The sequence below is a fragment of the Molossus molossus genome, unplaced genomic scaffold (assembly GCF_014108415.1).
Source record: "Molossus molossus isolate mMolMol1 unplaced genomic scaffold, mMolMol1.p scaffold_m16_p_6, whole genome shotgun sequence".
In the NCBI taxonomy this organism is placed as follows: domain Eukaryota; kingdom Metazoa; phylum Chordata; class Mammalia; order Chiroptera; family Molossidae; genus Molossus; species Molossus molossus.
In genome coordinates this window covers 47,304,108-47,326,887 of record NW_023425399.1, presented here as the reverse complement: position 1 = coordinate 47,326,887, position 22,780 = coordinate 47,304,108, and the positions used below count along the sequence as shown (strand labels likewise).

At 38.8% G+C, this 22,780-nt stretch overlaps 1 pseudogene; it reads left to right on the top strand.

Moving 5' to 3' along the window:
* Positions 1 to 13,344: 13,344 nt before the first annotated feature.
* LOC118619187 lies at positions 13,345 to 16,160 on the top strand (annotated as a pseudogene).
* The last annotated feature ends 6,620 nt before the right edge of the window (positions 16,161 to 22,780 follow it).

Here is a 22,780-nt window from a genome sequence, read left to right as displayed (position 1 = left end):
TAGTTCTGTGAAGTATGTTGTTGGTATTTTGCTTGGGATTGCATGGAATCTATAAATTGCTCTGGGTAGTATAGACATGTTAATGATGTAAAGTCTTCGAATCCATGAACAAGGTATGTGCTTCCACGTTTTACATCTTTCTCTACTTATTTTTTCAATGTCTTGTAGTTTTCTGCAAATAGGTCCTTTACTTCTTTGCATAAGTTTATTCCTAAGAATCTTAATTTTTTTTGCCGCCGTGTTAAATGGGATTGTTTTTTCAATTTCTCTTTCTGTGAGTTCATCATTCATGTATAAGAATGCCATCGATTTCTTGACATTAATTTGGTATCCTGCTACTTTGCCAAATTCACTTATTGTCTTGTAGATTTTTGATGGAGTCTTTAGAGTTTTCTATGTACAATATTATGTTATCTGGAAATAATAACAGTTTCACTTCCTCTTTTCGAATTTGGATCCCCCTTTTTTTTTTTTTTTCCTTCATGTCTGATTGCTGTGGCTAAGAGTCCCAGTACAATTTAAATAAGAGTGGTGAAAGCAGACATCTTGTCTTATTTCTGTTCTTAAGGAAAATGTTTTTAGTTTCTGTTAATTGAGTATGATGTTGGCTGTAGGTCTTTTATATATGCGCTTTATTATGTCTAGATATAATCCCTCTATTCTCACATTGCTGAGCGTTTTAATCAGTAATGGATGCTAAATTTTGTCAAAGGCCTTTTCAGCATCTATTGATATGATCATGTGGTTTTTATTCTTCATTTTGTTTATGTGGTGTATCACATTTATTGATTTGCAAAAATTGTACCAGCCTTGCATTCCTGGGATGAATCCCACCTTGTCATGGTAAATAATTTTTTTGATGCATTGCTGGGTTTGATTTGCTAGTATTCTGTTCAGAATTTGGGCATCTATGTTCATCAGAGATATTGGTTGTAGTTTTCTTTCTTTGTAGTGTCTTTTTCTGATTTTGGAATTAGAATTATGCTGGCCCCATAAAACGAGTTTGGAAGACTTCCTTCTTCTTGAATTTTTTGAAATAGTTTAACGAGAATGGGTGTTAGTTCTTTTTTGAATGTTCAGTAAAACTTACCCCTGAAGCCATCTTGGCCTCAGCTTTTGTTTGCTGGGAGAGGCTTGATTACCTCTTCAATATCCTTAGTTGTTATTCATCTGTTCAAGTTTTCTATCTTTTCCCGGTCCAGTTTTGGGAGACTGTGTGTTTCTAGAAATTTGTCCATTTTGCTTCGATTGTCAAATTCATTGCCATATAATTGTTCATAGTAGCTGTTAACGATCTTTTGAATTTCTGTGGTGTCAGTTGTTACTTCTCCTCTTTCATTTCTGATTTTGTGCATTTGGATTCTCCCTCTTTGTTTCTTGGTGTGTCTAGCTAAGGGTCCATCAATCTTGTTTATCTTTACGAAAAACCAGCTCTTTGTTTCATTGATCCTTTGAATTGTTGTTTGTTTGTTGTTGTTGTTTTTTTTTTTTTTACTCTATGTCATTTGTTTCTGCTCTGATCTTTACTATTTCCTTCCTTCTACTTGCTCTGGGGTTTTCTTTTTGTTTGGTTTCTACTTCTTTATGTTGTGAGGTTAGGTATTCTATAAGAGATTTTTCTTGCTTCTTGAGGTAGGCCTGTAGTGCTATGAACTTCCCTCTCAGAACTGCTTTTGCTGATCCCATAGGTTTTGTTTTGTTGTGCGTTCATTTCTATTGGTTTCCAGGAAGTTTTTAATTTCCTCCTTATCTCCTCGGTAACCCATTCATCATTTAATAACATGCTATGTAGGCTCCATGTGTTCAAATATCTTTGCATCTTCTTGTTGTAATTGATTTCTAGTTTCATGCCATTGTGATCTGAGAAGATGCTTGATATGATTTCAGTCTTCTTGAACTTGTAGATATTTAGTTTGTGTCCCATCATGTGGTCTATCCTTGAGAATGTCCCATGTGCACTTGAGAAGAATGTGAATTCTGTTGTTTTGGGGTGAAATTCTCTGTAGATATTTATTAAATCCATTTGTCTAATGCTTCATTTAGAGTCTCTGCTTCCTTGCTAATTTTTTGTCTAGAGGATCTACCCAGTGGTCTCAAGGAGGTGTTGATGTCCCCTGCTGTGATTATATTGCTGTCGATTTCTCCTTTGAAGTACTCCAGAAGATTTATAATATATTTTAGTGCTCCTATATTGGTTGCATATATGTTTATCACAGTTATATCTTCCTTTGGATAGATTCTTTCAATGTTACATAGCGGCCTTCTTTGTCTCTAGTTATGGCCTTCATTTTGAAATCTATTTTATCAGGTATTTTTTTTGCTTTTGGTTTGCTTGGAAATTTTTTTTCATCCCTTCACTTTCAACCTATGTGACTCTTTTGTTGTGATGTGGGTCTCTTGAAAACAACATATGATTCATGCTTTCTTATCCAATCAGCTACTCTGTGTCTTTGTATAGGAGCATTCAGTCCATTTACATTTAAGGTGATTATTGATATGTACTTATTTATGGCCATTTTTGTTTAGTGTGGTTCTATTTTTCTTCCTATTTCTTCTACTAATTACATCAGTCCTTTTAACAATTCTTGCAGTGCTGGTTTGGTGCTAATGTATTCCCTTAGCTTTTTTTTTTTTTTGGTCTGGGAAGCTCTTATTTTGACCTTCTGTTTTGAAAGACAGCCTCGCTGGGTACAGTAGTGTTGGATTCAGATTCTTGTTTTTCATGACCTTGATTATTTAATGCCATTCCCTTCTAGCCTGTAGTGTTTCTTGTGAGAAATCAGCTGAGGGCCTTATGTGGTTTCCTTTGTAGGTAACCTGTTGCTTATCTCTTGCTGCTTATAGGATTCTCTCTTTGTCTTTAATTTTTGTCATTTTGATTACTATTTGTCTTGGTGTGGGCCTGTTTGGGTTCTTCTTACTTGGGGCTTTCTGTGCTTCTTGAACTTGAATGACTTCTTCCTTCACCAAATTAGGAAAGTTTTTGTCCCTATTTCTTTGAATATATTCTCTAATCCTTGCTCATTTTCTTCTTCTTTGGGGACTCCTATGATGTGAATATTATTATGTTTTTAGTTGTCTCACAGTCCTCTTAAGCTGTATTCCGTTTTTTTTGTTTTTTTTTTTTCCTTTTGGTTTTCTGTTTGGTTGATTTTTTCTACCCTGTCTTCTAATTCACTGATCCGGTCCTCAGTTTCCTGTACTGTGCTCTTTAGACCTTACAATGTGTTCTTTATTTTTGATATGTCACTCTTAATCTCTTCTTGGTCATTTTTAATTTCCAATTTATTTATTTTCAGCCTTTCTATGTCCTTACTCATGCTGTTGAGCTTCCTCAAGATCATGGCTCTGAATTGTACCTCTATTAACATTGATATCATCTTTGGTGGAGGTCTCTTGTTCTTTCATTTGGCTTTTGTTTCTTTGTTTCACCATTTTGGCTGTCACAGTGGGCTTTGGAGCCTGCCAAGATTTCTCTGTGGGTATTGGTGTTCTGCTGTTTGCGGCTTCCTCTCCTGGAGGACCCACGTTAAACACCACTGTCAAGTCTTACTTTCCTGGTTAGAGTTACTAGCCCAGGAATGGTACTGTTATCCTCCAGCTTTTTGCCTGGAGGCTGGCAGTCTAGGTTACTTAAAGAGTTTTGGGTTGTCAGTTGATTGAAAATCTCCCTCAGGTGCTCAGGATAAGGGGATTTCCCGAGGTGGGGGCAGATGCTGGTTGTTAGTGAGCCTCAATTTGCATTTCAATGGCGCATAGGATGTGCTTGAATCTCTGAGGGAGGGGCTGCTGCCTCTCCCCAGAGCCCTGGGAAGGAGCAATATGGCCACCCTCCTGTGTGGCTACAACTCAACAAAAGCTCTGAGTGCTCTCTAAATCCCGAGTGTCCCCACACAGTTCCAGTCCAGTCTTCCCTCCCTCTGCCGGAGCCCAAGGTGAGTGGCTGTGGCTATTTTAGCATCTTCCATGCTCTGCACTGTGGAGCCACTTGGGAGTTTAACCCAAGGGTGCTGTTCACAGCTAAGGCCCTGCTGAGCTGGGTGGGCTCAGCCCCCACTTCGCGCCTTCGCATTCCTACCAGGATCGAGTCAGTGTCCCTTGTTATATGTTCCTTGCAAGCTTCTTTTCTGTTGCTTTTTCCCGTTGATTTATCTGTGTTTTAGTTGCAATTTCCATTTGGTCCTGGGAGACGGTCTGTGTAGCTTCCATTCACTCCTCCGCCATTTTGGAGTTGCACAGGCCTTTCTGGTGCCCGTGTACCCTGCTTGTCCTGCATGTAACTGGATTGCACAGTCCCTTTGGTGACTGAGCTCTATGCCTTTATTATTGGCTGCTGCGTCGCACAGGTCTTTCTGGTGCTTCAGCACCCCACATGTCCCATGTGTGACTGGATGGCACAGTCCCTGCTGGGTAGCGCAGTCCTCTCTGGTGCTTCAGCACCCCGCTGGTCCTGAGGGTAATTGGATGTCACATACCTGCATGTCACACAGGCCTTTCTGGTACTTCAGCACTCTTCAGGCCCTGTGAGTAACTGGATCGCACAGTCCCTGTTGGGTTGCAGAGGCCTCTCTGGTGTCCCTGAATCCTGCATTTCCTGTGGGCTGGCAGCTGGATTGCACCAGTCTCTTTTGGGCTCTGGCTTCCCACTGCTCTTGTATGCTGCTGAACAACACAGACTCTGTGGAGCCCCAGGTTTTGCTGCTGGTGGCTGGGGAGTGCTGCTGTCCCGTGGGGCTCAGCTCCTGCTCAGCTTTTGCTGTAGTGTTTAAGGATGGGTCTCAGGTGCTGGTCTGTGCTTCTGTCACCTGGGGATGGATGTCTGCTCTCCAGCCTCTGTTGCTGGGGGTATATCTCAACTCTGATTGGGCTACTACTGTGGGCGATGGTGCTGGGCTCCAAGCTGTCTGTGGCTTCTGTGACCGGCACCTTGGGAGCTCTATTACTGTGCACTGGTCTGTGTTGACACAGAGTGTCCACTGGTATGATGGTGCCAGGTGCACTGGTGGGCTCAGGTTGCTGGGCCCCAGCTGCTCCCACTGCCTCCTCCCAGGGAAGACCCAGGATCTTCCAAAATGGTGGGACCTCCCTGTGGCTCAGGGATAAGTGCCCTGAAGAATGGCTTACCAAGATAGCTGGCTGCTCCCTGTACACAGCACAGGAACCTTTGTTTCATGGCTCTGCACTGCCAGAGTTTGGTCATCCACCTTCACATCTACTCGCACTCTCTCACACACTCATCCTCCTTCTTGTCCTGCCCACAGCCATCTTCTCAAATGTGGCCACTTTTGACCAGCCTAATCTGTATACAGGGAGCTCCTTAGTCCATAATTTTTGTGGTTCCTACCTCAAAGTCTTTACAATGTTCTGGCATCTCTATGCAACCTCATCTCATCCTCTTTACCTCTCTGATCTCATCCCCTCTCCTCAAGTTTTATCCCTGTCCCCATATGTCAAACAGCCCTCTGCCTTAAGGTTTTTGCACTATCTCCCCTATTTCTCAGGAACTCTTCTCCATACATCTTTTGAATCAATTAAATCACCTCCCTCTATTCTTAGTTCTAATGTCACTTTACTAGTGGGTCTCTCTTGACCACTTTATTTCAAATTTCAACAAGCTATCTACATTTCCACCCTCCTTACCCAGCTCAATTATTTTATATAGCATATATTTCTTCATAGAATATATACCTTATAATGATTGTTAATTTTGTTGCCATTTGTCTTAGGTTTCCCTGAAAGTAGAGAATAAGACAAAGACTTGGGTACAGTCATTTATCTGTCAAGTTATTGCAGGAGTCAGGAATGAAGAAGGAAGGAGAGTGAGACAGGAAAAATGAAAATGTCACCTAAATGGTCATGATAAAGGCCACTTCTAAAGACAACAGAAATTTAATGAAGCTAGAGTTTCTGTGATCAGAATGCAAAATGTCTCTTATAATTGTGTCCTTAGTATTCATCTCAGGCTCTCATCCCCTACTGGTTGTACAAGACACTGGAGTCATTTACACCCTTTCTCTTTGAATCAGCCCTTTACAGAGAAAGTAGTCTCCAAAAAATAAAGTGGAGAAGCAAGCCTTTGTAGAGAGACATTTCCTGGTAGAGGAGAGAGAGTGCTTGCTTGGACTATTGTCCCCAGATGCAGTTGCCATCTTGGCCAGATGCAGGGCCAAGGGAAGTAATGCAGCGGGAGGGAGAAGGGGAGTAATTGCTGAATGCTTATGAGCTTGAGTCCCCCATTTGAATGTAAGATTGTCCCAGGCAAATATTTTCTCTTTTTTGTGGTGGTAAACCAGGCACCTAGAACAGCATCTGGCACACAGCAACTGTTTAAAAAATAATTTTTAATGTACTCTAGGCCTATTGCACCTAATTAGAGTAGCAATATTGATATTAAAATGTTAAGAATAAATCAGGGTACCAGGTGACCAAAGCTAGACACCCTTGAGTATTGCAAATCCAGAGCCTAAAAGGGTCCAGTTACTATAGAGCCAATGGTTTGGAGATTGAAAAACTCTAAAGATGAAGATGGTCTCACCCCTGCTTTACTCCAGGCTGTGGCACTTGGGTAGAGTTCACCTCTTTGGAGGAAGAAGGGAGAAAGGTCTGTCAACCACAGACTGAAAAAAAATAATAATGCTGTTGATAGTTACTGTTTTATCTATAGATCAATTTACCTTTTAAACTATACTGACTTCAGCCTTTAGCTAAGAATTTTTAATGCAGCCTTTGAACCTGTTCTTCTCAGACAATAAGGCTTCCATAAAGACACGATAAGTTGCAACAAAAAAGTCACACATTGAGGCACCCTTTTTTTTTTTTTTTTTTTTTTTTTTTTTTTTTTTTTTGATTATTGCTATTTTAATCTTCCACTCAATATTAACAGATGCATTTATTATTTTGCTATTTTGGTTGTCTCCCTGTACCACTTTATTTCTTACTTGCATTCAAACACAAGAATGTTCTTTACAGTGTTTCCAATATTAGAAAAGAAATGGGGTACAAACTCTTACACCTACTTACAGCCAATATATTAAAAGAAGGATTTGATCCATTTTCTAAGAAAAAGTTTTTGTAGTAGGGAAATGTGACCATCTCAGTTGGCAAATGTTTTCACTGAATTATAGACATCTTCAAAGAAAGAGAAATTCCCCCAAATTATTTAAAATCTTTATAATGGACCTCCCACAAATGATAACTTCTTTAAAGTATAAATTCCCCTAAAGATGTACAAATCTTCAAAAAAGAGTACCCCTCCTATGATTAGAACCTTACCAAACTCCATCTGGATTTGAGTTCTAATAATAAGGGTCAAAACCTTGTCCATACCTAGTAAAAAAAAAAAAAATACTGTAAGAAAGCACATTTTTAGTATTTCCAGATGTAGATGGAACATTTTTCGTTTTGAAATACAATGAGAAAACTTTTTCATGGTATTTTGGAAACAATATACAGGCAGAGCAGGCAGAGAAAGTTATTTGAAAGTGGTTAGGCCAAAGACACTTTAAAGCAGGTAAGTTTGAATTCAGGATTAGAAACCAATGATGTGTCCAGTACCCTCTGCTCACATAATTTTTTTTTATTGGTTAAAATATTAATATCAGGTAAATGTTGTTTTTGAATTGGGGTTCACTTATAACAAGAGTAAAAAGTAGCTGAGAGACAATGAAAATAAAAATGTGACATTTGAACATAAACAAAAGTAGGAAATAAAGTATTAAAAAGCCATTATTTCTACCAAGGCACACATGCAAACTCACAAACATGCACACTCACACCTCTCTTCTCTGTTGATAATTTGGTCAATGATGTACACATTTTGCAAAAACATTAACAGAAAACAGCAGCTCAATCTTGCTGCCTCTCAACACACAGGATTTATGTCTCTACTGAACTCTCTTGATCTTCTGTGAGAAAGTATATGGAGGTCTCACTGCCCCACTGGACAGCCGCTCCTGATAGACACTGTCCCATCCCCAAACATATGCCTCAAAGACTCATCCTATGTAGCCTGGCACCTTCTTGGTCCAAAACACCCCTCAAACTAACACAATTGGAAACAGAAGAAAAATGTGCTTGTGTGCAAACATTTTTATTTTCATTATATTAGTATAAAAATCACAGTTCAGTATCTACATCGCTATCATGCTTTTGTGTTGCTTTAGAGTGTTTTGATGTTGAAATTTGGAGTTTTAGGGTTTTGTTTTTGTTTTCTTATCCCTCTTGTTGGTGGTGTTTTATTTTCATGATTCTTAAATTCAGTCTCCATTACAAACCTAAAAACACCACAAAGGCAGGAACCATGACTGTTATCCATTCATCCACTCTATCCATCTACCCACCCATCCACCCACCCACTGGCCTATTATCTTATCTATTTATTTTTTTTGTTTTTGTTCCTACTCCATTCCTAGATCTACTTCCCTCAAGTCTGTAATTTTCCATACCACTCTAAAGGCATTGTCATGCTGAGAACTTGAATTCAAAATTGGTGGCCAGGCACAACTCTTGGGGGCTTAAAACCCATCATCAACCTGTATCTTAGCCTGAAACTCATATTGAAATGTCCAAAAGCAGGACCTTTACTGATGAAAATTAATAAAATAAAAGCAAAATTTCCCAGTCTTTCTGCCTGGATAAACTAAAGGTCAATTTCTCTAGATTTTAGATCATTCTTTCATGAATCCTATTCACTCAAGGACTATAAGCTGAATACATACACCAGTCTAAGGCAGTCAGAAAGCACTCCTATAAGAGGAATAAAGCTGAGTTCTGATACCTGATTGGAGTTTTTTAGACCAGAGAAGTGGGTGCACAGTGAAGATGGTAAGACTTAAAAATATCCAAAATTATTTTCCTCACTCCTCAACATGATAATAATAGTAACAACTTCCTATAGTTGTTTTGAGATCAAATTAGTCAGTGAATACAGTGCTAAGCATTACTCAGGGAACTTAGTAAATGCTTAAAATAATATGTTCAGACAACTATATTACTAATTATAGTATTCTACCTTCTAGCACTTTCCTGGCTCATTTTTCTCATCTCTCTAGCTCTAATTTGTCCCTGTTTCACAGTTTCCCCATCACCCAGAGAGGGGACATTGTTCTCCCTTTTCCATGTCACTTAGGAAAGAGTTTAAATTGCATTTTTTATGTTTCATTTATCTTATAATTGAAATTCTTCCAATTGCAAGATATTTTTTAAAAAATATGTATTTATTGAGTTTTAGAGAGAGAAAAAGAGTGAGGGAAAGAGAATAGAAATATTGATGAGAGAGAATCACCAATTGGCTGCCTCCTACGCCCCTACGAGGGATCAAGCCCACAACCCAAGCATGTGCCCTGACCAGGAATCAAACCAGTGACTGCTTGGTGCATGAGATAATGTTCAGTCCACTGAGCCACACCAGCAGGATGCAATTGCAAAATTCTTGAGCAAAGTTGAGTTCATGATACTTGGGTAGTCAGTTGCTAAGTACTCAGAAATTTTGTGAGCTTGAAACAGACCAACGTGCAGTGGTAGGAATATTTGCACCATAAAAGTTGGCAAATGCTACAAATCAGGTCTTTGTTTTATGGTTGTTGCTGTTACTGTTCTTGTTTAAGGTTTTTTGAGGGGCAGCTAACTAGCCAATTATGGACCCTGATCCTGCCTTGTACCCCCTCCACCTCATTCTTTATCTAGTGACATTCTCTGTCAGCTCTAACCTTTGCCAACACCTCAGCACCTGAGTTTTGGAAGATAACTCTGACAATGACTTTCTAGGTCCTGCTGTATTTCCTGGAAAATAAGGGTCAGGGGGAATCTTTTGGTGTTTTCCTGAGAGGTGAAACAATTCACCTTTAGACAAGACCAACTTCTAAAGCAGAACTAGGAATCTTGGAAGGAAATGGGGTTAGGAGATCTATGGAAGCAGCCTGGTTAGGGAGTAAATGTTTAAAACAAACCTCTGAGCAGTGCTGAGAACTAGGCTAGTAACCAGCTTTGCACTCAAAGCTTGGGTCAAAACAAGATTTCATAAAGCACAAATAAGGACATTTTCCCAGTGGAATGCTCTGTTTCTTGGTTATCATCTCTCGACATGGAGCCCTGTTTTCAAGGAACCTATCTATCAAAGGAACCCCGAATAGAGATGAGAAATGTAATGAAACTTACTTTTACTGCTTTATCCTTAAAATAGGCCCTTGCAAAAATTATTCAAAACCTCCATCTGAGTCTCAGTCTCTCTATCTCCACCCACTAAATAACCCCAGTGTTGGAAAAAGTCAGTATCTTTCCTTCCTTTGCTACCAGAAACTCAGGGTGCTGACCAAGATGACTAACTATGTGGTACTATGGTGGCTTGGGCTCACCAAGCAATACATAAAGTGTTATCAAGAGACTTGCCCTGGCCAGGTGGCTCAATTGGTGGGAGCATTGTCCCATGCTCCAAATGTTGTGGGTTAGATTTCCACTAAGGACACATACCTACGTCACGGATCCAGTCCCCTTCAGGGAACATAGGGGAGGCAGCTGATCCATGTTTCTCTCTCACATTGATGTTTTGCTCTCTCTCTCTCTCTCTCTCTCTCTCTCTCTCTAAAAAAAAATATATATATATATATATATATATGTGTGTGTGTGTGTGTGTGTGTGTGTATTCTCAGGTGAGAATTTAAAAGAACTTTTTAAAAAAGGACATACATGTCTGGCTGGTTGAGTGTCAACCCATGCACCAGGAGGTTGCCAGTTCAATTCTGGGTCAGAACACATGCCCAGGTTGTGGGCATGATCCCCAGTTGGGGGCATGCAAGAGGCAACCAATCAATATTCTCTCTCATCAATGTTTCTTTCTCTCTCTCCCTCTCACTTTCTCTCTCTGTAAAATAAAGAAAGAAAAAATTTTTTTTCAATTAAAAAAGATACACTTTCAGGCCCTGTCAGGTTTTCTCAGTGGTTAGAGCATTGGCCTGTAGACCGAAGAGTCTCAGGTTTAGTTCTGGTCAAGGGCAGGTATCTCAGTTGCAGTTCAGTCCCCAGTGCTGGTTGGGGTTGTGCAGGAGGCAATAAATTTATATGTCTCTTTCACGTTGATGTTTCAACCCCTCTGTCTCTCCCTCCCAATCTATCTAAAGATCAATGGGAAAATATCCTTGGGTAAGGATTAAAAAAAAAACACTTTCAGCCCTGGCCTGCAGACTAAAGAGTTGTGAGTTTGATTCCTAATCAAGGACAGGTACCTGCTGGATTGCAGGTTCTATCCCTGGCCCCGGTCGGGATCATATAGGAGGCAATCAATTGATGTGTCTCTCTCACATCAATGTTTATCTCTCTCTCTCTTTCCCTCCCTCCCTTCCACTCTATCTAAAAGTTAATAGAAAAATACCTCGAGTGAGTATTAGCCAAAAAAAGAGATACTTTCATAGTCTCTGCTCATTGCTCATTGAGTATCTGTGTTTATTTCCAGTTTTAATCAATTATTTAATTATTTACAAAGTTCAAAATATCTTATGTTTTTTTTCCTGCTCAAAATAACTGTTAAGAAATAATTTTAGAAAACGAATCTGAAAGAGAACATAGCCAATTTATCAATTAAGAAAAAAAGTGAGCCCTGGCCGGTTTTGCTCAGCAGTTAGAGCGTCAGCCTGCGGTCCAGAGAGATCCGAGTTCGGCCCCCGTTAAGGGCATGTACCTCAGTTGCAGTTTGTCCCTGGCCCTGGTTGAGTCATGCAGGTGGCAACCACTCAATGTGTCCTTTTCACATCGATGTTTCTTTCTCTCTCTCTTCCCCCCAATCTATATGAACAACAACAACAACAACAACAACAAACAATAAAATGTCCTGGGTGAGGATTAAAAAAAAGAAAATCATTAATTAAAAAAAAAAGTGTACATTAAGAATTTTTGCTTGCAAGTAACTAAAAGGAATTATGTTTAATTTATGTCTAAGACAAGAGCAGGAGTTTATTGGAGGGATATCATGTAACTCACAGCCTGAATGGAAGACTAGAGAATTAAATGGAAACAAAACAGGACCTAGAGTAGGGTGTAGGGAAAGACATGGAGACTCAGAAATTAATTGATCACCTCATTTGTATGCCTTTGTAATGAATAAATTCTAGAATTTTTTCCTGTGGGTGCATCTCTGTTAGAGTCAGCATGCCAGAAGTGAGAGTCTGGCTCAAGTCAGATTCCTGGCCTGCTCCTTGATTTGTTCTGAGACAGTGGGAAGAACAAACTGGAGGGGCGGACTTCAGGTACTTCATCTACTTCCATGGAGGGAAAGGAAGTGGCTAGATTTCCACTAATTCCAGGAAGACATACCAGAGAAGATGGGCAATTCCTTAGAAGGAATTCACTCAGGGTGTTGTTAGAAAGGAGAAACATGGTGGGCAATCATAACCAAAACTGACATATCTACTGAAACTGAACACTAGGCTTTCCAGGTGCCCTAGCACATAGCTGTGTAGAAAGTTAACTCTGCTTTATGAAGCATTAGCATCCAATTGATGAAGCCTTAGCAGAAAAGAAGTCCAACTCTCCCTGACTAACGATGTCCATAGAAACTTCTTTTGTATCCTTTGGGTAAAAAGTACTACACTAACCATTAGAATGGCATACTGGGAAACTGGACATGGGTCTTTGTTTATACACTGATTGGAAGAGACCACTTGACAAAATAAACAGACAAAGCAACTTAAAAAAAAATTAAGGCAAGTTCAGGGCAGGTATTAGACTGCCCATGAGGAAAGAAGGGGAATCAAAAGGGACTTATGGAAGATGTAGAATTAGTGCTAGCATTTTTAGCTAAGAAAAAGATTCAGATTGGTGGCTGGCTACAGTGAAGGGCATGTGTACCATGGATTGAGAAGCTGGGAATACATTGCTATTCCCAGAATAGTGGTATGGCAGAAAGGTAGCATTTGGGTTGCCCTAATGCTGTGCTCTCAACAGGATAATGGGCAAGGAGTTACCAGAAATTCAAGCTGTGTTGAATCCAACAGGAAGCACAAGTTCATTGCATCTCACCAAATTAGTGGAATCCTCTTGATTTACAACTTTATAAGAATCACAGACATAGGAATGAAATAGCCTTTTGTTGTCCTAACACTGGTCATGTGAGGCAGCTACAATAAAATCATAGCGTTCATCATCCCTCTATCTCCAACCTTTCCCCCAAAAGAGAAAAAAAATAAAAAATAAAAACAAAAACAAACAAGCAAACATAATTGCTGGTACTACTATTTTATTCTCTGGGTAAGAATTTCCAAAAACAGTGATAATTTTTTTTGGTGATGTTAGCCAAAAAAAGCATTGAGGTGCCAGGTTTCCATGATCTTCTTAGATCATCTGGCGTTCGAAACAATGGCTGTGAGAAACAAGCCCTTGGAGGCTAGTAAAGTTGTGCTATAACCCTGACATTAGACATTTCATATCTTGGCCATTCTACATCACAGCAGGTAGAAAATCTAGGATGGAAAATATCAGCCTGGATACAAGTTTTATCCCCAGAAATATTGCCTCAAAATAGCTGAAATCCTTAGAGACATTTTTTTGTGTAAGCCTTCAAAAATGCAGTAACCTTGGCTTCAGATAGATGCTTTCTTGACACTGCTCCAGACATATTTAAGAAATGGGTCTAATTTTGAAGGATATATTTGGGTGGCCAACCAAAGTCTAAAAGTAGAGGGAGCTATCCTGATTTTATATAAAAAGAATTTTAGAAAAATAAATGCATCCAAAAATCTGAAATTTCTGCAGGCATTTACACTGTTCTGTCAGTTTTGAAACAGGAGATTTAGGCCAACTGAGAGAGCTGAACATGCTGTATGACGACTAAGGGTGTGAACTCCCCTCTGAGCTATTTCTAGACCATTGCTGTAAAGAGGATTCTAAGTGTGATGGACACAACTCATCTTTACTTTTAAATCCCTTGAAAATGTTTTAAACCCCATGAAAATGTCCCTTTAAAAAAATAGCATTACCATGGCACTGTGTTCCCATTCATGCCTACCCACCTTACTGGGAACCCCGAAATTCTCCACTGAGGACCTCATCTGGCTGCAGGAACATGCTCAGCCCTTCACTGGACAATTTCTATGAGCAAGAAATTAACAACCCTTCATGAGTAGCCTTCTATCAACAATAAACAGAAATTGGTGTATAAGAATAGATAAATAAATAAAAATAAAACCTTGCCTAGCCTTTCTTTTCTTTCTGTAAGAGGTAGATAGCTCCAGAATAAAGTGATCTACAAGGTGAGTTATAAAAGCAGATCCCTCCTAATTACCTTCTATCACAATAATTTACTTTCTTGTACTTATCCACTATAATTCAATGTTATATATAAGTTCTTTTTTTCATTGTTGTTATTTATCATCTGTTTCCCTGACTGAGCCAGAAGTTCCATGAGGACAGAGACTCTATATTCTACATTGTCTGATAAATAATAGCTCAATAAATATTTGCTAAATTAACTAATAAGTGAGTAAATTTTACCCTATAAAGAAAATTAGACATTTGTTATACATGAGATTCTTGATAACATAAATATAGCTGAAAACAAAAAATACCAGGCATGGATTTTTTTATCATCTTTAAGATTTGGCTCAACAAGAAACTGAACCATCAGCTTCTATGGCAAAAATTTCAAAGATTGAGGGTCAAATACCAGCTTGTTGTAATGCAAATAAACTACCAAATCTAAGTAAAAGGGTAGGACTAGCATGTCCAAGTTTGAGATGCAGATATACACAGGCACTTAGCACATAGAAAGGAACCTGATTTGTAGATACTCAATAGAATTCCTGGGATAATTTTATACCTCTGGGATCAAGAACAGTGGTAGAACAGTAGATAATCTGGCATAAAATCATGTCTAGGTGGCTGCACATATATGTGGGAATGTGTGGAAGGGTGAAAACAAAAAGATGATTACAATATAAATATTAAAATCATGGGGCCAAAGCATAATTCTTTGGTACTCTCTTATGAGAGTTTATCAAAGTGGAAGGAAAGCTTACTTCACACTTCAAAACCACCTATGCTGGGCAGCCTACCTTAATGTAATGAGTTATGTGATGTGGTAGCCATATCCCCTTCTTGAGGACCATATACCTACCCCCAGCTCCTAGGAAAATGGATAGCTGATAGCCACAGTAGCTGCATTCCACACTAGAGTTGCCCTGGGCCACAAAAAAACTGCTTTATCCAAATGTGTGGCTCCTCAAAAGGGATAGAGATGCAAAATACAGACCTTGAGCTGGGAAAGGTCAGGGATAAAGATTAAAGCACAGGGGAATGGCCTCGCTTCCAGCCCACTGCAGAGGTCCCAGCCCCTTAAAACCTAGCAGAATTTTCTGACCAGCCTGGCCAGGACACTACTATATCAGGCCTAATATGGCTGCTCACACTGGAACTGGCTGAGTGGGTAGAACTGGGACACAGTCCAGGGCCAGAAACTGTTCCAGGCATTCCTCATGGGTGTGGCCTGGGCTCTCATCCCTCATCTCCAGGTCCAGTGAGAGGGAGACACTTCAGCTTTAAGGTAGTATGGCAGAAGGCTTAAGATGAAGCAAAAGTTCATTCCTGGGCCTGAATTAGAGGAGAGGCTGCAGGAGTTGGTGGGCACCCTGAAGCATTGAGTCACCTTCGCAGACAGCTACTATGATACCCCTGAGTTGAGCCTCATGTGGGTTGACCACTGCCTGAGACAGTGAATAAACAGTGGATGGGAACTCAAATGTCCTAGAATAGTAGGTGTCTCTGGACCCCACACTGAGTACAAGGAAATCACAGCTGAGCCTGCAGTTGTGGTCCAGCTCTATAAGGTGCTGGGGGCTGAGGATGTGACTGCTATGCTGGGCCCACTGGGGCTGTGAGAAGTAGTTTTGTGATTAATTGTGGTGCCTGGAAACTGGTGCCACCCCGATCTGAGGGTAGACCTGGATACAGCCGACTTTGACTACACTGTGGATCAAATAGAGGCCCTGGTGCATGAGGAGACTGAAGTCTCAGCCACCCTAGAAAGATCAACAAGCTCAGCAGCATGCTTGGTGTGCTGGCACAGGAGACAGCACCTACGAAGCTGATCATGTACCTACAGTGCTTCCAGCCTCAGTACTATCAGCTCCAGAGAGAAGCCACAGGGAACTAAAGATGCTGACAGTAGCCTGGGCTAGGGTTTCACTTCCTACACAACAGGAAGAGAATTCTGAACCTAATAGGGTTTATTATTTTTCCTCACTGTGCCTGTTCCCCTGGCTTTTCTTTCCACAGTGACTTCTTTCAAATATTAAAAAACCATGATAGAGTGAAGCCGCGAAAGTAAAAGCGGGTAGTGGCAAGGAATGACTGTACTTCATTATCGTTAATGGTACTGTTTTCTGCTTTTGAACAAGAAACCTATTTTAATTTTGCACATGGCCTCACAAATTACGGAATCAGCTCTGCACCCCGAAATTGGCTGAGGCTTCAGTTTCTCCTTCTGCCTATTCCTGTTTTCTGTATTTTCTCACAGGTATATCTCCTGAGAGCATTCCCCCAAAGCCCATCCATACACAATTCTCCATTTCACACTCCGTTATCTAGGAACTCCACCTAAGACGCTTCATTATAGTTCTAATGTGAGGTTCCACATCAGTGGACAAGACTTGGTGGACTGTTGTCAACCACAGGAAAAACTGGTCCCAGATAAGAGGGCTGCGGTGGGTGGTAGCATAGCATCAAAGTCTCAGTATTGAGGTACATGTCTTTTTGCAGGACTCTCATAGACTTGGGAACCCTTAGAATACTTTTAAGCATTTTGTAAATTTTTATTGTTAAAGATATTACAGATGTTCCTCCTTTTTTTCCCCATTGACACCCACCACCCCACACCCCTGCCCCCCTGTCTTCACCACGCTGTTGTCTATGTCTATTGGTTATGCATATATGCGTATACATTTTTTGGTTTATCTCTTCCTGCCCCCTTCCTTCTGAGATGTGTCAGTCTGTTTCCTCCTTCCATATCTCTGGATTTATTTTGTCAACAGCTTATTTTCTTCATTATATTCCAGAAATAAGTAAGGTCATCTGATACTTGTTTTTCTCTGATTGGCTTATTTTGTGCAGCATAATACTCTCCAGATCCCTCCAAGTCATCTCAAAGGGTAACATACCTTTCTTTCTTACAGCTGCATACTATTCCATTGTGTATATGTACCACTGCTTTATTAAACACTCATCTACTAATCGACACATGGGCTGTTTCCAGATCTTAGCATTTGTAAATAGTGCTGCTATAAACATAGGGGTACATATATTCTTTCTAATTGGTATTTTGGGCTTCTTGGGATATATTTCTAGAAGTGGAATCATTGGGTCAAATGACAGGTTCATTTTAAAATTTTTGAGGAAACACCACATTGTTTTCCACAGTGGCTGCACCAGTCTGCATTCCTACCAGCAGTATACTATAGTACCCATTTTTCTATATCCTCTCCAGTACTTCCTGTTTGATGATTTATTGATGGCTGCCATTCTGACAGGTGTGAGGTGATACCTCATAGTCAGTTTAATTTTTATCTCTCTGATGATTAGTGACATTGAGCATTTTTTCATATGTCTCTTGGCCATTTGTATATTCTGTTTGGAGAAGTGTCTATTCAGGTCCTTTGCCCATTTTTTAATTAGATTGTTTGTCTTCCTTTTGTTGAGTTGTATGTGTACATATTTTGGATATTAACACCTTATCTGATGTATCACTGGCAAATATGTTCTCCCATACAGTGGTTTCCCTTTTCATTTTGACACTGGTTTCTTTGGCTGTGCAGAAGCTTTTTAGTTTGATGTAGTCCTATTCTTTTTCCCCTTTGTATTTCTTGCCCTAGGTGATGGATTGGTGAAATTTCTGATTCCTGTGATGTCTGAGATTTTGTTGACATTTTCTTTTTTTTTTTTTGGTGTGTGCCCCTGGTCTGCAGGCTGATGCTCCAATTGCTGAGCCAAACTGGCCAGGGCTGATGACATTTTCTTCTAGGATTTTTATGGTTTCACAACTTACATTTAGGTCTCTAATACATTTTGAGTTTATTCTTGTGTATGATGTAAGTTGGTGGTCTAATTTCTTTCTTTCTTTCTTTTCTTTTTTTTCTTTTGCATATATTCGTGCAATTTTTCTAGCACCATATACTGCATGACTGTTTTTATTCCATTGTATTTTTTTGCAACCTTTGTCAAATATTAAATGAACATAATATCTATGTCTGGGTTCTCTGTTCTGTTCCATTGATCTATACAGCTGTTCTTGTGCCAGTACCAAGCTATTTTGATCACAGTGGCTTTGTAGTATAAAATGGTATCTAGTATTGTGATAGCTCCAACTTTGTTCTTCTTTTCCATATTGTTGTGACTCTTTGGGGTCCTTTTAATTTCACATAAACATTTGGAGTATTTGTTCTAGATATATGAAATATGCTGTTGGCATTTTAAAAGGATTGTTTTCTTAGTTTCTCTGTGTGCTCATTATTGGTGTATAAAAACACCATCAATTTCTAGATGTAAATTTTGTATCCTACTACTTTTCTGAATTCATTTATTAAATCTAGTAGTTTCTTCATGGAATATTTAGGTTTTTCTAAGTACAATATCATGTCATCTGTGAAAAATGACAGTTTCACTTCCTCCTTTCCAATCTGTGTGCCTTATATGTTTTTTTCTTGTCTGATTGCTATGGTTAAGAATTCCAGGACGCTGTTGAATAAGAGTGGTGAAAGCAGACGTCCTTGTCTTGTTCCTTTTCTTGAGGAAAATGCTTTTAGATTTTGCCCACTGAGTATGATGTTGGCTGCAGATATATGGTCATTATTATGTTGAGGTATAGTCCTTCTATTCCCACTTTGCTAAGAGTTTTTATCAGTAATGTGTGTTGGATTTTGGTCAATAATTTTTCAGCATCTATTGAGATGATCATGATTTTTATCTTTTATTTTGCTTATGTGGTGTATCACATTTATTGATTTGTGAAAGAATCCCTGTGATAAATCACACCTGGACATAGTGAATACTTTGTTTAATATTTTGCTGAATCCAATCTGCTAAAATTTTGTTGAGGTTTTTGGTATCTATGTTCATCAGAGATACTGGTCTGTAATTTTCTTATCTTTCTTTTTTTTTTTTTTTTTGTAGTGTCTTTATCTGGTTTTGGAATTAGGGCTATGCTGGCCTCATAAAAATATCTTGGAAGTCTTCCTTCCTTCTGACAATTTTGGAATTGTTTGAGTAGAATAGGTGTTAGTTCTTCTTTGACTATTTGGTAAAACTCACCTGTGAATTAATATAGTCCAGGACTTTTGTTTGCTGGGAGTTTATTGATTACTGCCTCAATTTTCTTAGTTTTTATTGGTCTGTTCAGGTTTTCTGACTCTTCCTGGTTAAGCTTTGAAATATTTTCTGATTCTACACATTTGTCCATTTCACCTAGGTTGTCTGATTTGTTGACATATAATTGTTTATAATTTTTTTTTTTTTTTTTTTTTCCCTAACAATCCTTTGTTTTTCTGTTGTATTAGTTGTTAATTCATCTCTTGTCTCTAAGTATATTTATTTGGTTCCTCTTTCTTTTTTTCTTGGTGAGTGGCTAAATGTTTATCAGCCTTGTTTATTTTTTCAAAGAATCAGATCTTTGTTTCATCTTTTGTATTGTTTGTTTGTTATTTGTTTTGTCTCTCTTTCATTTATTTCTGCTATGATCTTTATTGCTTACTTTCTTCTACTTATCCTGGAATTTTTTGTTCATTTTCTAATTATTTAAGTTGTAGGGTTAGATAGTGTATGAGAATTTTTGTTTGTTTGTTTCTTGAGTTAGGCCTGTAATCCTATGAACTTTCCTCTCAGGACTGTTTTCTCCACATCCCATAAATTTTGTGTTATTATTTGTTCATTGTCATTAGTTTCCAGGGAGTTTCTTAATTTATTACTTGAGCTCATGGGTAAACCATTCATTGTTAATAACATGTTATTTAGTCTCCATGTGTTAGAATGTTTTTGAGTGTTTTTATTGTAATTAACGTTTAGTTTCATGTCATTGTGATCTGAGAAGATCTCGATATGATTTCAATCTTCTTGAACTCATAGAAATACAGTTTGTTTCCTAATGTGTAGTCTGTCATTGAGAATATCCCATGTTCAGTTGAGAAGAAGGTATATTCTTCAGTTTTGAGGTGAAATGCTCTGTTTATCAATTAAGTCAGTTTGATTTAGTTTGTCATTCAGGGTCTCTGTTTCTTTGTTAAATTTTTTGTGTAGAAGATCTATAGAGTGATGTTAGTGGGGTGTTAAAATCTCCTACTCTTATTGTATAACTGTTGATCTCTCCTTTAAAGTACTCTAGCAGTTTTTTAATATGTTTAATGCTCCTATATTGAGTGCATATATGTCCACCAGGGTTATATCCTCTTGTTGGATCAATTCCTTTAATATTATGTAGTGGCTTTCTTTGTCTTTTGTTATGGCTTTCATTTTGAGGACTATTTTATCAGATATGAGTATTGGTACCCCAACTATTTTTTCATTTCCATTTTCAAGAAAAATTTGTAATCCCTTTATTTTATCTTCTGTGAATCTTTTGTTCTGCAGTGGGTCTCTTATAGACAGCATATATATGGGTCATCTTTTCTTATACATTCAGCTAACCTGTATCTTTTGATTGGATCATTTAATACATTTATATTTAAGGTTATTATTGATAGGTATTTAATTATTTTCATTTTTATTTCTTGTGCCTATGTTTCTTTCTATGTATTTTTTTTCTATTATTACAGCAGTCTCTTTAACAATTTTGTAATGCTGGTTTGATAATAATAAATTCTTTTAGTTTTGTTTTTTTTGGGGGGGTCATTCTATTTTGAATGATAGCCTTTCTGGTTTCACATACTTACTTTTCATTACCTTGAAAACTTCATGCCATTCCCTTGTGGCCTTTAGTGCTTCTGTTGAAAAATCAGCTGACAGCATTATGGGAGCTTCTTTGTAGGTAATCCATTGTTTTTATCTTGATGCCTAACATATTCCCTTTATCTTTAATATTTAGCATTTTAATTATGATGTGTCTTGGCATGAACCTGTTCAGGTTCTTCTTGCTTTGGACTCTCTCTGTGCTTCCTGAACTTTTGAGACTTTGTCCTTTGCCAAGTTAAGGACATTTTGTACAGTCATTTCTTGAAGCCAGTTCTCTAAATCTTGCTCACTTTTCATTTCTTCTGGTACTCCTATGATGTGGATATTTTTACATTTCATATTGTCCCAAAGTTTTTTTAAACTGTCCTTGTAAATTGTTTTGTTTTGTTTTGGGGGGAGGGTCTCTAATTGAGTGGCATTTTTTACCCTGTCTTCTAATTCACTGATTCAATTCTCAACTTCCTCTAATCTGCTGTTTATTTCTTCAAGTGTATTCTTTATTACTGCTATGTCATTCTTCATTTCTGTTTGGTTGTTTTTCATTGTTTCTCTATCTTTTGTCATGCTGTTGAGCATCCTTATAATCATTACTCTAAATTCTATATCTGACAGCTTGCTTATCTCATTTCATTTAGCTATTCTTTTGAACAAGTTTCTTTCTTTCTTTTTTTTCATTTGGAACTTATCCCTTTGTTTCACCATTTTGGTTTTCTCAGCAGGGTTTGGGGTCTGCCAAAATCTCCTTGTGGATATCAATGATCTGAAGTTTTTAACTTCTCTGCTTGGGTTAGATGTATGGAAAGGAATAAGCTGAACCACCAAGATCTGTTTTTTCTTTCCCAAGGCAGAGCTGCAGACCAGGAAAATACTCAGAGCACCCAGACATCCACCCCTGCCTGCAGGCAGACTATTAGTCTCAGTCACTTAATGAGCCTTAGTTTGTAGCTAGACATAAATTCCACCCAGTGGGTGAGGTAAATTTTCAAAAGATGGGGCTATTGCTTTTCCCTGGGCTAAAGCTGCTTCGATGGGAAAACTCTGTATAAAAAAAAAAAAAAAATGGCTTTTGTGGTGTGGGGTAATGACTCAGCACAGAGATCCAGACAGAGTCCATTACAGCTCTCTCCCAAGAGACACAAACCATAGAGACTGCAGGCAAGGAAAAGTCTCAAGCATTCAAAGGCCCATCTCTGCCTGAAGGCTGGCTGTTAGTCTCAGTCACTTAATGAGTCTCAGGTTGTGACCTCAACTATAGGTAAACTTTTCCAAGTAGGCTGTGTGAGATAAATTCCAATGGATGGGGCATTGCTTCTCCTGGGCTGAAGCTGCTTTAATTGAAAAACTCTGCCTGAGTATGATGGCTTCTGCAGTGTGTAAGAAGGACTAGGTTTAGGGTTTCTGGTGACTGCCTTCACATATCTCTTTCCAGCATCACAAACTCCAGCCTTTACTTGTGCAGCTCTAGTCCTTTCAGCTCTCCCTCTGCAAGAGCCCAAGGTGAATGGCTGTAGACAAAATTCAGTGTGCTGGTCCTTTTAGAGGGTTCCTGTGTTTCCAGCAATCTCTCCGTGCTGGAGAGGACCTCTGATGTTTTTCACAGCCAGGTGTTTATGGATATGTTTCCTGTTCTACCTGTCTAGGCTGAGAAGCCCAGCTCGGGATTTAGACCCCAGACTTCTCAGGGGCAATCTCCTGCAGTTAAGATTTTTCTTCAGCTGCTGTCTGTGGGATCCCAGCCAGCTCTCTTGTGCCTCTGCATTTTCTACCAGATTCAGTGTGGTCTCCTCTTTACATTCTTGGTTATAAGGGTTCTTTCCAGCTGGTCTTCAGTTGGTTATTACAGATGATTTAAAAATATATATAT